This window comes from Trichechus manatus, unplaced genomic scaffold (assembly GCF_000243295.1).
Source record: "Trichechus manatus latirostris isolate Lorelei unplaced genomic scaffold, TriManLat1.0 scaffold00042, whole genome shotgun sequence".
In the NCBI taxonomy this organism is placed as follows: domain Eukaryota; kingdom Metazoa; phylum Chordata; class Mammalia; order Sirenia; family Trichechidae; genus Trichechus; species Trichechus manatus.
Genome location: NW_004443978.1, coordinates 3,348,301 through 3,359,117, shown reverse-complemented (window position 1 = coordinate 3,359,117; position 10,817 = coordinate 3,348,301).

Genomic DNA, 10,817 nt, shown 5'->3' with positions numbered 1-10,817 from the left:
TGATGCTAACATTTCAAAGAAATGGCTCCCAGGTGCTTGAGGTAATGTTCCTGGGTTATAAAACGGGCAAGACGCTTATTCAGCTTTTTTGAAGGCTTTCTATTCATTTCTGTCATGGCAGGGCCCACAATCGCCAGTAGAAGACCACACACACGCTCCATCAGTACATGGGAAATGGTTTACTCAGGTGTGAGAGTTCCAAAATTGAAGCGCCTGACTCTTTTCAGAATGATCTGCCAGGTCTGAGCATCCACTCCTTCTTAGCTTTTGCTTAATTCTTCTGCAACGGTCAAAACTTTAGTCAGACTTAAGTACATAACAAAGGATTTCGTCTGCAAAAATCAAACTCTTAGATAGACTTAAGTACATAACAAGGAAACATTTGTCTCTGTGGTTAAACTAAAGATATGGAAAGAATGTTCCTAAGGGAGGATCTTGTGTCAAGACCCTTATCAGAAATCCCCTCAGCAGCCCTCAGGAAAGATTTTAAGATAATTGCCTTGTGACCATCCTGTAAAACCCCCCTTAGTCATATATTTAAACTAACCAATCCAAATAGCCCACATTCATGTTTCCAACCAGTCACTGTAAAGCCCCCTCCCTTGAAGTTGCCCCACCTTCTGCTTACCTAATCTTGCAGCTTCCAGTCAGAATGTTCTATTTTACCTCATAAAAATGCCTCTGTAACTCTACCTTTTTGGAGTGTTTGATTTCACTTTGTGAGATCAGACATGTCCCTGGTTGAAATGTCTTGAACCTTCAATAAAACTTTTTGCCTTTATTTTTAACAGAGTATGCTTTCTCACTCATTGACACTCACACAGAAAAAAGACAGAGTGAGATCAGCTTCACTAGTGGGCACTGGTCTCCCCTGGCCAGCAGCTTGTCCTGTGTATCACCAGTGCAGGGCAGATGTCCTGTGTTCACCCCTCTTGTGCCGTAGTCAAGAGAGCCTGTTCCCTCCTTGCCAGGAATAGATACAGAAGTGGGGCTGGCCAGGTGCCCTATGGTGCCCTATGATGCCTGTGCATGTGTAAGAGACAGAGAAAGTTACTGTGTGCCCAGAATAGGGGGAAGGCTTTTCTGATAAGGGGAAGGAACTAGGAGAAAGAAGGCAATTCCCAGCTTCTTTATCAGAGAATGCTCTGGGTCCAAGGCCTTTACTTAAGCAGCCTGGATGGGAAGCATAAAGGCAGATCATTTCCCCAACAGTCAGTCCCCCTGACTCCCATCAGGGTTCCAGGAAAAGAAGCAAAGCAGTACTAAGTCTTGGCATGCCCATTGCCCATTTTTGGACATTGAGCTGCATGTCCATGGTTCTGTGCACAACTCTAATGGATGTTATATCTGTGTATCATTTGAGAAAGCCTTTAATGAGGGTTACTAGCAGGACTGTCCCCAGCATGTTGATCAGGCCTGTTTGGAGGAGAGATCCCAACCAGCTATCTCAGTCATAGCTTAATCCAAGTGAACCGAGTAGATCATTTGTACAATCTTATGCATGTCACTGATATTATTTATAACATGTCCTGAATTATTTATGTAAAAAACAAAATATTTCTTCCAACATGGCACATTATATGAACAGTGCACGTTCCAGAACAAGTAATACAAAACCTCCCTTTCTCAGCACAATTAAACAAGGTGGTATCACTGCTAGACCAGGCCAATTTGAACCTGGTGTAATTAATGTACATCGGACCACCCGGTCATATTCTGCAAGTTGCTTGCGTCCAGAGTAACATCGAACTCATTCTCAAAAGTACCGTTCTCAGAGTCAAACCACTCAGTCCTGTACTGCTTATATTATTAACAAAAAGAGAGAAATTTCTCTTCTAAAGTTGGAGCACTCCCCATAGGTGGCTTTTATACTTCAAAAGATATTTTTCATGAGTAGTGGAGTCGACAGTGTTCGTTTGCAACATGGTCTCCTCAGTACACCACGTTACACATTCAGTCGATCCACAAGGTGTCCTCCTTGTTGACAGAATTAGATGGAACATTCCTATTGCCCCTTCCCCCCATCCCCATCCCTGTGAAGTTCCACAGAGGAGAGGTGCTTGAAAGTAGCATCGCCTCTGATCTGAGCTACAAACATCCCCCCAGGAAATGTGTTCCAGTGGAAAAAAAGGAAAAGAAGTTTGGCATACCGAGCTTGGAATTTCTGAGCAGGCAACCACCTTACCCTCTTTCACCCTCTCCAAGTTCAGTATTGCCCAGCATACATGGCAATGCCATATTTCATGTACAAGATCATAGTCAGAATACAGACAACAATACAAGGAGAGAGGGCATATGTAGATTTGGGGCAACAAAGTTTACAACATTACAATAGTCAATTAGTCAGATGAACAAAGTTAATAATATGGTCCTCTATCACAGACCCTTTCCTTCTGGGGAATTTTAGTCCAAATTACTCAGTTTAGCCTTATTTCTGGGGACTGCCCAAGGCTGTGAGTTTCAAATAGTTCTGTTTGTCCATGACGTCACAGTGTCAGTCTCATGAGTGCAGACGACGTCTGGAGAAGCTCTGTGTGGACGTGCAGGAGCCAAGTCCGTCTCCGTTGTTTCATTGGCTCAGTAGTCCTCACCCCAGTGTGGAAAGGCAGCATTGGGAGTTCTTCTTTAGGAGGAAGAGGAAAGCTTTTGGGAACATTTTTGAAAGAACGAAGATTATTAGGGTTCCTCCCTCGTCCATGCTTTCCCAGGTATCAAGATTCAGGTTTATTTGCCTATTAGTAGTGTGTCCCATTTAATAACCAAAACTTTATAACGAGTTTCAATTACCTCTTATTTATCCAGATCTCTTGTCAGAAACAGCTGTATGCAAAAGAAATACGTTTTTTAGAATAGACAGTTGGATCAAACGTATGACACAAAGGAGAAATGCACTTGAAGGGAACTGCTGCATTGGGACCCCAGACTGCTTGCCTGGTGTCTTAGTCATCTCGTGCTGCTATAACAGAAATACCACAAGTGGATGGTTTTGACGAAGAGAAGTTTATTTCCTCACAGTTAAAGTAGGCTGAAAGTCCAAATCCAGGGCATCAGCTCCAGGGGAAGGCTTTTTCTCTCTGTCGGCCTTCTTCTCTTTGGTGTTCCCCTGGACTAGGAGCTTCTCTGCGCAGGGACCCCGGTCCAAAGGACATGCTCTGCTCCCAGCACTGCCTTCTTGATGGTATGAGGTCCCCAACTTTCTGCTTGCTCCCCTTTCCTTTTACCTATTGAGAGATAAAAGGTGGTGCAGGCCACACCCCAGGGAAACTCCCTTTACCTTGGATCAGGGATGTGACCTGGGTAAAGGTGGTATTACCATCCCACCCTAATCCTCTTTAACATAAAATTATAATCACAAAATGGAGGCCAACCACACAATTCTGTGAATCATGCCCCAGCCAAATTGACATACACATTTTTTGGGGGGACATAATTCAAACCATGACACCTGGGATGTATGGTTCAGGCTGGGGTTGTCTTGTCCCTTGCCATCAGCCATTTAAGCCCACCCATTGAAGTGCTTAATCGTCCCTATGCCTTGGGGTTGATATAGAGCATGAAGAGTCCAGTCAAGATCCAGTGGAAGCCTCTGTATAGGATGAGAAGCCCCAGTATGATTTTTCTGCCAAGAAAAAACTGGCCTGTTGGCTAGGGAATCTGTCTCTGGGCAGGTTTTAGCCTTGGCCAGGGTCTCGTAGGCAGGTCACCTTTTCTACGCTGTTTGGTGTTTTCTGATGACAGTGGCAGTCCATGCATGTAGGCCTAGTCTAGGATGGAGTGTGAATCTCCATGGGTCGTCTTTTCTTAAATCCAGGAGGTGGTCGGTTGCACATCTCTTTGCTCTGGAGTAGAGGACACTTCAGCCTCTGCAGTCAGTTGACAAGAGTAGTTGGCTCATTGATTGTTTTACTCTCTCAACGCAGGAGCCCTTCTGGCAAACATTCACATGAATAACAAAAACTTATCAGGAGCAGAATTAATTTTTATCTGGATGTCTCATCCCCATAGGGACTTGCTTTATATGTCAGTCTCAGGGTTAACAGTGCCAGATTGAATGGCCAGGCTATTAGCTATAGCCTATGTCACAGTTTCTATTGTGGTCAAGGTTGTGTGTCAACTTGGCTAGGCCATAATTCTTAGTGGTTTGGCAGTTATGATGTAGTTTGGCCACTGTATAATGATGTAATCACCTCCATAATGAAATCTGACATAATGTAATCATCTCCATGATGAGATTTGCTATGAGCAGTCAAACAGATGAAAGGGAGTTTCCTTGGGGGTGTGGCCTGCATCCAATATAGGTGAACTTTCTGGCAAAGCTCATGGGCTTTTGCTCGATCTGTATCCTGCATCTGGCCCCTGTTCATCTGACATCTAGCTCTTGGGACTTGAGCTAGTAGCTTCCCTGCACATCTTGGGATTTGCCAACCTCTGCAGCCTGTGAGCTAGTGGCCTGCCAGCTTACTTGCTGATCTTGGGTTCATCAGCCCATGCAGCTACGTGAGTCAGGAGAAGCTTCCAGCGTAACCCACATACTTGGGACTTTCCAGCCTAAGACAGTTTCCATGTACCCCACCAAAAATGGCCCTAAGTGCAGCAATTCCCTTCAGGGCCTGGAAGCAAAAGCTTACAGAGGTTTACATTAATGCATCAACATCATCAATACATACAATAGGGGTTTATTGGGTCCCTGAAGGGAATGATCCATAATCAGGCTTAGGCAAGTGTCTCAATGATGGTGACCTCAGACCCAAAAGTTTTCCTCATCTCGGTGACCAGGTGTTACAGACATCATAGTCACTTGTGCAATGATATCTAAAAACTCAAGACATACAGTTATTTTCATTTCCTCATTGAACTTTAATTGTAACATAGGGCCTTCAGTCCTCTGTGGTGACAGAGGGACCTAGGCTTTATCCTCAATCTTACTTATTTCTGAAAGTCAGAAGATGTGGGCAAAGTTGGCAGAGACCTCAGTCATTTGTGGAGCCACACCTCCACCATTTCAAGTGCAAACAGCATGGGTCCAGCCTGGTTGCGTGGTAAAACTGAAGCATCCCTCTCGTTTTAGTTTTCCTGTTTCTGCTTACTATTGTAGCTGCGGCTATGTTGCTACTCAGTTATTGTGGCAAGGACAGTTATCAGCACATTATAGAGGGAGCCTGTAAGGTCTTTTCAAGGCCACTCAACACAACCCTGTCCTTTTACTTTGTTTCTCTTGCTTTACACTGGTGTTCTCAGTGCCGGGGACTCAGAAAGCCGTTACATGCGAGTCTACTTTCTCCCAGTCCCATGAGTCTTCCATTTCTTATTTCTTTATGGCTTGAATCAGATCTTTCCATCTCAAATTGAAGGGACGGCCCTCTGCCTGATAGTATTGGCAGAGGTCTGCTGTAAGGGTATTATCAACTTTTTACCTTGATTATTCCCAGTTTTAGTAACCAGAACCACATTGCTTTGCAGGTTGGTTCCACTCCCTTCTTTTCCTTTTTTGGCCTTTCAGGTATGGATCCCCATTACCAGGTTTCTGTTCTTCTGGGCCTCTGCAGGTACACCACCTTGCTAACTCTACTCCAAAATGTGACTCTGCAGTGGAAACTTCACTGTCACTGGGTGAGTTTTCCATTGAGGGTCCCCCCGCCCCCGCCCCACCTTGCCCCAAAAGCCTCCAGAGCCCTCAGAGACAGAATAGTCTCATCAACATCAGATGCAGTAACAGGGTGATAATGCCAGCTGTCTGTCCCAAAGAGCTTTAGAAACACAATTCTGATACCTTTGGCAATCCAGATCAGGGAAGCTGTGAAGCTCTTCTATTCAACAGATGCATTTTCAGCCACACAGAGTCTGCAAGCAGCAGGACTAGGTGGAGCTTTCTGCACAACAGCTCCCAATATCAAGCCTGTAAACAGACCCCTCCCCAACTGGCCAGAGGGACGCCAGTACTATCGCCAGTTTCTCCTCATTCCCAAGAGAGCTGGCATCGATGTGGAAAGACTAAACAGACAACAAGCCCTTGTGTTTCCACCATGCCATCATGTCTTTTCTGGCCATCCTGCTGACTGTGCCAGACGGTCAAGGCAGGGTCCACAATCACCAGCCAAAGATCACACATGCTCTATCAGTGCATGGGTTCAAGCAGAAGTTTCAGAGTCTCTTCTGACATCCATTTTGGTCTTTTCTTTCTTTCCTGAGTTGTTAATGACCTCCTGCTTTTATCATGAATGATGTCCTTGATGTCATTCCACAACTCATCTGATCTTTGGTCATTAGTGTTCAATGAGTCAAATCTATTCTTGAGGTGTTCTCTAAATTCAGGTGGGATATACTCAAGGTCGTACTTTGGCTCTTGTGGATTTGTTCTAGTTTTCTTCAACTTCACCTTGAACTTGCATGTGAGCAATCGATGATCTATTCCACAGCTCATCCTTGGCCTTATTCTTACTGATGATACTGAGCTTTTCCATCGTCTCTTTCCACGGTTGTAGTCAGTTTGAATCCTGCGTATTCCACCTGGTGAGGGCCACGTGTATAGTTGCCATTCATGTTGTTGAAAAAAGGCATTTGCAGTGAAGAGGTCACTGGTCTTGCAAAATTCTATCATGCTATCTCTGGCATTGCTTCTATCACCTAGGTCATATTTTCCAACTATCAATCCATCTTTGTTTCTAACGTTTGCATTCCAAGGGTCAGTAATTATCAATGCATCTTGACTGCATGTTTGATCAATTTCAAACTGCAGAAGTTGGTAAAAATTTTCAATTTCTTCATTTTTGGCCTTAGTGGTTGGTGTGTAAATTTGAATAATAGTCGTATTAACTGGTCTTCCTTGTAGGCGTATGGATATTATCCTATCACTGACAGTGTTGTGCTTCAGGATAGACCTTGAAATGTTCTTTCTGAGGATGAATGCAATACCATTCTTCTTCAATTTGTCATTGCCAGCATAGTAGACCATATGATTGTCCTATTTAAAACAGCTAATACCAGTCCATTTCAGCTCACTAAAGCCTGAGATATTGATGTTTATGTGATGTTCATTTTTGACAACTTCCAGTTTTCCTAGATTCATACTTTGTACATTCCACATTCTGGTTATTAATGGATGTTTGCAGCTATTTCTTCTCATTTTGAGTTGTGCCACATCAGCAAATGAAGGTCCTGAAAGCTTGACTCCATTCATGTCATTAAGGTGGAGACTCCACTTTGAGGAGGCAGCTCTTCCCCAGTTATATTTTGAGTGCCTTCCACCATGAGGGGCTCATCTTCCAGCACTGTATTAGACAATGTTACGCTGCTGTTCATAGGTTTTCACAAGCCAATTTTTTCAGAAGTAGACTGCCAGGTCCTTCTTCCTAGTGTGTTTTAGTCTGAAAGCTCAGCTGAAACCTATCCATTGAGGATGACCCTGCTTGTATTTGAAATATCAGTGGCAAAGATTCCAGTATTATAGCAACACCCTAGGCACCACAGTACGACAAACTGACAGACACGTGGTAGAATACATATATACATAAAAAAATACACAAATCATAAAAATTTACTCCAGTTATGAAGAAGAGTTGGATGATGCTGGCATTTTGTCAGCTGCGATAAGAATTCTACCTGTTGAAGTATCTTATTTATCTAGTGCTGCTATAACAGAAATACCACAACTGTATGGTTTTTACAAACAGAAATTTATTTTCTCATAGTTTAGGAGGCTAGAAGTTCAAATTCAGAGCACCAGCTCTAGGGGAAGGCTTTCTTTCTGTGTTGACTCTGGAGGAAGGTCCTTGTCTCCTAAACTTCTGCTTCTGGTTCCTTGGAGATCTCCATGTGTCTTGGCATCTATTTGCCCTGATGTCTCCACAGCTCACTTGTTTAATCTGTCTTATATCTAAGAAGAGACTGACTCAAGATACCTCCTACACTAATCCTACATCATTAACGTAACAAAGACAACCCATTCTCAAATGGGATTATAACCACAAGAATAAAGTTTAGGATTTACAACATATATGTTTTAGGGACATAATTCAGTCCATAACAGGAAAGTTCTGGAACATTTGGATTATCCCTAGGAATGGGGATGGTGTTTCTTGTCAGAAAATGAGTGAGATTGGAATTACTGGAGGTAGAATATAAAATATTAATATACAGAACTCTTCAAGATATCAGGAAGGAAATCATACATAATACAGAACAAACCAAGGAACATACAGACAAAGCAACAGAGGATCTTAAGATGGTTATTCAAGAGCATAATGACAAATTTAATAGGCTGCAAGAATCCATAGAGAGACAACAATCAGAAATCCAGAAGATGAACAATAAAATTTCAGAATTAGACAACTCAATAGAAAGTCATAGGAGCAGAATTGAGGCAATAGAAGTCAGAATTAGTGAGATTGAAGATAAAGCACTTGACACCAACTTATGTGAGGAAAAATCGATAAAAGAATTTAAAAAAATGAAGAAACACTAAGAATTATGTGGGACTATATCAACAGGAATAGCCTATAAGTGATTGGAGTACCAGAACAGGGGGGATAACAGAAAATACAGAGAGAATTGTTGAAGATTTGTTGGCAGAAAACTTCTCTGATATCATAAAAGATGAGAAGATATCTACCCAAGATACTCATCGAACTCCACATAAGGTAGATCCCAAAAGAAAGTCACCAAGACATGTTATAACCAAACTTGCCAAAACCAAAGATAAAGAGAGAATTTTAAGAGCTGCTAGGGATAAATGAAAAGTCATCTACAAAGGATAGTCAATAAGATTAAGCTCAGACTACTCAGCAGAAACTATGCAGACAAGAAGGCAATGGGATGACATATATAAAGCCTTGAAGGAAAAAAATTACCAGCCAAGAATTATATATCCAGCTAAACTGTCTCTCAAATCTATGGCAAAATTAGGGCATTTCCATAAAAATAGAAGTTTAGATAATTTGCAAAAACCAAACCAAAATTACAGAAATACTAAAGGGAGTCCTCCAGTTAGAAAATCAATAACATCAGATAACAAGCCAAGACTAGAACACAGGACAGAGCATCTAGATATCAACCCAGATAGGGAAGTCACAAAAAAAAAGCTAAAACACTGAAAAAGGGAAACAGAGATGTCAATATGAAAAAGATGACAACATTAAAACTAAAAAGAGGGACTGAAAATGTAGACACAGATTTTTCATATGGAGAGGAAGTCAAGGCAATATAAAGAAACAAAAGACTGGTTTAAATTTAGAAAAATAGGGGTAAATATTAAGGTAACCACAAAGGAAACTAACAATCCTACACATCAAGATAAAAAACTAGAAACATATAAAGATTCAGCAAATACAAAATCAACAACAATGAAAAGAAAATACATAAAGAAAAATGACTCAGCACAGAAAATTAAATGGAACAAAGAAACTGTCAACAACATACACACACACAAAAGACATCAAACGACAGCACTAAACTCATACCTATCAATAATTACACTGAATGTAATTGGACTAAATGCATCAATAAAGAGACAGAGAGTGGCAGAATGGATAAATAAAACATGATCTGTCTATATACTGCCTACAAGAGATACACCTTAGACTTAAAGACACAAATAAACTAAAACACAAGGATGGAAAAAAATATATCCATCAAACAACACTCATAAAACAGCAGAAGTGGCAATATTAACCTCTGACAAAATAGACTTTAAAGTAAAATCCACCATAAAGGATAAGAAAGGACACTATATAATCATTAAAGGGTCAATACACCAGGAGGGCATAACTATGGTAAATATTTATGCACCCAGGAATAGGGCTCCAAAATACATAAAATAAACTCTTAACAGCATGGAGAAAAGAGATAGACAGCTCCACAATAATAGTAGGAGACTTCAATACACCACTTTCAGTGAAGGACAGAATATCCAGAAAGAAGTTCAATGAAGACCTGGAAGATCTAAATGCCACAATCAACCAACTTGATCTCATGGACATATACCGAACACTCCACCCAACAGCAGCCAAGTATACTTTCTTTTCTAATGCACATGGAACGTTCTCCAGAATAGACCATGTATTAGGCGATAAAGCAAGCCTTAACAGAATCCAAAGCACTGAAATATTACAAAGCATCTTTTCTGACCATAAAGCCATAAAAGTAGAAATCAGCTAACAGAAAAAGCAAGGAAAAATAATCAAACACATGGAAACTGAACAACATCTTGCTCAAAAACAACTGGGTTATAGAAGAAATTAAGGATGGAATAAAGAAATTCATAGAATCAAACAAGAATGAAAACACATCCTACCGGAACCTTTGGGACACAGCGAAAGCAGTGCTCAGAGGTCAGATTATAGCAATAAATGCACACATCCAAAAAGAAGAAAGGACCATAATCAAAACATTAACCTTACAACTGGAAAAAGTAGAAAGAGAGCAGCAAAAGAAGCCCTCAGGTACCAGAAGAAAGGAAATAATAAGAATTAGAGCAGAATTAAATGAAATAGAGAATAGAAAATCAATAGAAAGATTTAACAAGACCAAAGGCTGGTTCTTGGAAAAAATCAACAACATTGATAAACCATTGACCAAACTGACAAAAGAAAAACAGGAGAGGAAGCAAATAACCTGTATAAGAAATGAGATGGGTGATATCACAACAGACTCAACTGAAATTAAAAGAATTATAACAGAAAGTTATGAAAAATAGTACTCTAACAAATTTGAAAACCTAGAAGAAATGGACAAATTTCTAGAAACTCACTACCTACCTAAACTAACACAAACAGAGGTAGAACAACTAAATAAAGCCATAACAAAAGAAGAGATTAAAAAGG